This window comes from Silene latifolia, chromosome 9, assembly GCF_048544455.1.
Source record: "Silene latifolia isolate original U9 population chromosome 9, ASM4854445v1, whole genome shotgun sequence".
Taxonomy (NCBI): Eukaryota; Viridiplantae; Streptophyta; class Magnoliopsida; order Caryophyllales; family Caryophyllaceae; genus Silene; species Silene latifolia.
Window position 1 is genome coordinate 113,310,058 of NC_133534.1, and position 4,992 is coordinate 113,315,049.

Consider the following 4,992-nt stretch of genomic DNA (forward strand, 5'->3'; position numbering starts at 1 on the left):
TCACACTCCGTACCCACCGAGGAGAATCTACCAAATGGTACTCCTACACCGCAACATCTAACCGGAAATTTTATTGCCAAGTCCGCCTTCATCCAATTAGTTGAGAGGAGCCAATTTGGGGGGATGCCTAGTGAAGATCCTCATTCTCATATGGAAACCTTTTGCGACTATTGTGATGCAATCTCTCAAACGGGCGTGACTCAAGACCAAATTAGATGGGTCTTATTTCCTTTTTCTTTAATCGGCACCGCGAAGCAATGGTTGAAGGGCCTTGATATGGCCACCCTCGGAATAGATTCTTGGAAGAAGTTGGCTCTAGCTTTCTACAAAAAATTCTACCCACCGGAAAAGACTAACATGCTAAGAGCTCAAATTACGGGTTTTAAGCAAAGGGATGAAGAATCTTTGTATGAAGCTTGGGAGCGGTTCAAGGGAATTTGTCGCTCATGTCCTCACCATGGACTTAGCGAATGGTTTTTGGTACAACAATTTTGGAACGGTTTATATGAAGATTATAGGAACATTCTCAATATGGGATCGAATGGAATGTTCACCGAAGTTGATGACAATCAAACATGGAACAAGATTGAGGAAATGGCGGTCCATAACTCACAATATAGTAGACCTCGCAAGGCTACTAGAGGAGGAAAGCATGAAGTGGACTCCGTTACTCAATTGGGTGCTCAACTTAGTGCTCACATTGACACAATCAACTTGAAGTTTGAACAAGCTATGGCTAGACTTGAAGAAAACTCAAAATCATCAAAGCATCATGTTAATGCCATGACGGCATCCTCATCAATCCCAAGTGGGATATGTGAGAATTGTGGAACTTTGGGACATGACCAAGGTGAATGTAGGGGAACAAATGAACAAGTGAATGCTTTCCAAGCATACAAGAGTGGTACCCCTTATTCCAACTTTTACAATGAAAACACCAAATTCCATCCAAATCTCTCATACAAAAGCCAAAATGTTCAAAACCCTCAAATAACATACACTCCACCACCCATGAGAAACCAAAATCAATGACCCTTTTACAATCAAAACCAAAATTACCAAAATCAAAATCCATACAATCACCAAAATGACCAAGGTTTTGATGTCCAAAAAGCGGTCCTCCAAATGCAAAAGAATCAACAAGAATTTTTCACTCAAATGCAAAAAGATAGCCAAGCAAAGGAAACCACCATCAACAACATTCTAGCTCACACCAAGATGTTGGAAACACAATTGACTCAACTAGCATCTTCAAGCTCACAAAGACAAAAGGGGCAATTACCACCTCAAAGTAATCCCCCTAGACATGAAACAGTTAGTGCCATTCACTTGAGAAATGGTACAAGGTATGAAGCGCCGAAGAAGCAAGTTGAGGATGAAGTTGTGGAAGCTAGTGAAAAGGAAGAAATTGTGCAAAACTCCAAAGATGGAGAATCATCAAAAGAAGAAAGTTCAAAGAAAAGTGAAGACAAGGTCAAGGAGAAGGAGCCCATTGTGATTAGACTTCCTTTTCCAAGTCGGCAAGCCAAGCCCAAATTTGATGATTAACTTGGGAAGTTCATGGAAATTGTGAAGAATTTGGAAGTCTCAATTGTTGGGAAATGTGTCCTCAACAATAGTGCGATCACATGATTTAAATATCATTATTAAATCTCATTTTAAGAATACAATTGGGAAGTAATATTGTTACTGTCAACTGGTCAACATATATCGGTAATGATTGGCTGACTAGAGTTTGACATTACTGTCGTGTGACGGTGGTGATCAGTTGACCCCCTAGGTCATACCTAAAGGGCAATACTCTTAATTGATTATTTAATTAATCGTATAATGTTGCGAGTTAATTAAATTACTTGAAAATTGACGGACGATTTTGGAAGTAAAATTTACGTATCATATTGAAATGTGATTAAATAAGATACGGTCTGAGTAATTAAATTGTATAATTACTCGGATGAAATAAATTGTTTAATGTAACAATTAAATTTGAATGAACTGTTATAAATACAATCTGTTGTGATTTATAAATGGTAAAATATTTTTGGCACAAGTAATTATGAAATTACTAAGTCAATTCTTGTATGTGACGTATTTTTATTAATACGTTGATTTTTAACATGTTAAAAATACATAACAAATATATGTGACATATGACATGTAACATATAGACAATTGACAAAAATAATATGGATTCCATATTACCAAATGGGCCGAAAAATAGAGGGACTTAAGCTAATTATATGTTGTTTATAATTAGTGGGAAAACACAATGATTAAAGGCAACCCTAGCCTTGCATACCTATTGTTCCTTGTGAAGAACAATTTCTTCATGCATTGGCTCCCCTTTTGCACTCCTCTTACACGGTTTTGAGAAGAGTAATATGATCATTGTTTTTTCTTTATTTTTGCCTAATAATATACTAAAGGTAGTGTATTATTTTCATTCTAATTCCATCATCAAACATAGAGATTTTCTAGAGAAATAAAATCCTCTCTTCTTCTCTCTAAAACCGAAAACACATAAGGGTTTTATAAAGTTTTTGGTTCAATTTTCTACTAAGGTTAATATTATACTAGTACTTATAATATTAATTAGATTAAGTGTTAAGCCTTGGGTATAAAGCTTAGGGAGAGATCTTATACTTAGATCTTTGTTCTTCCATTTGGAAAGCTCAAGAACAAAAGAGAAGGAGATCTCTTTTGTGCCCATAAAACCGAATCATACAATGTAAGGATGATTTCTCCTCTTTTGATATATTGTTTGCATGCATAAAATCCGTATTTAATTTTATGACAAATTAATTTTGACATATAAGAGTATGTTAAATTGTATATGAATCTACTTTTCCTTCAATTGGTATCAGAGCCACGGTTGTTTGCATGCAAATTGGTTAAAAGTTTTTCCGAGTTATATGAATAACAAAATAAAACTTGTAAAATTTGTGTTATTATGATATATCACGAAATAATTACATGCATGTTAATATTTCTGGTCCTAAAGTGTTTTAGGAATTTTTGGTTAATTTTTCGGATTTTTATTGTTCATAATTAATAATAATGGCATTTAAATGTGATTTTATGAGTAAAAATGTCATTTTTGGTCGAAAATTAGCTATACTTCGAATTTTAAGTTGGTTTTTGGATATGTTGTGATACATATTATTTTGAGATAACCTGTAAATTTTCATAATTTTTGCACTTGTTATGCTCGAAAAATGAATTTTTCACTATTAAATTCGGATTTAAGAGAAAAATAGGTTAATATGAGTTAAATTTCGAATCTGGTCATAGAACATTAATATGTTGTCACATGCAATTTTACAAGATGTGTGTAAAATAATTGGCTATAAAGAAGTCTTTTAGCATGATTTATGAATTTTTGAAGAAAAATGGCATAAATAGTGACATTATTAGTTGAAAATTAATAAAACATAACCTATGACTTAGGAAAAACGTCTAATGTTGCATTTTATTATATTTTTCAGATCTAAAATTGAAAAGTTAATGAAAATAATTTTTCCATGTTTTTATGTTTTTTTTTTTATTAAATATCGATAAACCGCAACATTGTTTTTCCGGAAAAATTTCGAAATTTTTAACCTAAGATTTTGAACATTATGAGTGTCATGGAATTTTTCCAGAATGTTCATGAATTTAAATTTCAAATTTTGAATTTATTTGGAATTTTTGGATTTATTTGAAGTTTAATAGCTTAATTTTGTATTTTTTGGCCCTTTTATGAACAATTTTGTAAATAAAAGTTAATTATGGTCAAATTATTAGTGAAGACTATATTTTGAGTCCTAAGAGGTTAGGGTAATTAACTTATGCATAAATATGAGTTTATGTATTTTTGTGATTATAAAATGTTGAAATCACGCAAATCCGTAAAAACCGAGTAATATACGATATTGGCAATTTAAAGGCGATTTAGCATAAAATGGAGCATGTTCATACATATTATAATGCTGCATTTTTCTTATGATTGTCATAATTTTAATTTATGTAATTTTGAATTATGTAATTTCACTTAGTATGGCCTTAGATTTTAATTGGTATTTCCCGAAATGTATGGGAATATCGATTCGGTTGTAATTTTTATTGTGATCTCGTATCACCGTTTTGTAATTTAATAGATTTATTTTATTTTAGTTACAAATGTATAATAGGAAATTATGTAATTTATTATGTAATTTTATTCATTCCGGAGTTCCTAAAGATGGATTTCTTCAAGAATGGCGATACATAAAGACGGTGTTACCTCGAGATGCGGGCCACAACCGAAGTTCAAGGGACCAATGGAGTTGGTTTCCGAATATGTAATAGATTAATAGTTTTTCTATTTTAGGAAAGGCCATACTAGGATTTATTTATTTTTATGCTTGCATTTTATTTTATGTCACATGCATCGCTAAATCGCCATAACTAAACATGCATTGTTTTTTTATCGAGTTTGTCGACCGTGTCAATTAGAATTATCGTAGTTCACCGCTTTAGTTCACTTAAAACGTGATAGATAATAAATTGTCATGACCTCTCGCTAAAACAATCAATTGAGACATAGCCTTACCAAATAGTAGAAACCATGAAAACCTATTTCGTGAGGGAGTGCACTCGGCCACACCGGGGTACAAACCTTGTTACGTAGGGGAAGTGGGTGATGAATGTTAATCCACCGAATTCATGTTGATGAGGGATGTATCGGCCCCACCGTGCCCAAGTTAATGTGGGTTTGGATCATGGACACATTTATTCGAAATTTGGATTGAACTCAACAAAAGTATTTGATAAGGGATGTATCGGCCCCACCGTGCCCTTGTCGATGTGTTTTGGGCTAAAGATAAATGTTAATGTAATTTTATCGACCAAGAGTTCTAAAAGTAGAATCGATTAAAGAGTTAATCCACCGAGTTATATTGATAAGGGATGTATCGGCCCCACCGTGCCCAAGTTAATATGAATTTGGATCTTGGAATCATTTATCATAGTTGG

General features: G+C 33.1%; 1 non-coding gene across 1 annotated transcript; it reads right to left on the reverse strand.

Annotated features, from left to right (window-relative positions):
• Nucleotides 1-357: 357 nt before the first annotated feature.
• Nucleotides 358-464, reverse strand: LOC141604442 (small nucleolar RNA R71). The gene has a single exon (XR_012526142.1). It is a non-coding gene; the product is annotated as a small nucleolar RNA R71 (small nucleolar RNA).
• Nucleotides 465-4,992: the final 4,528 nt, after the last annotated feature.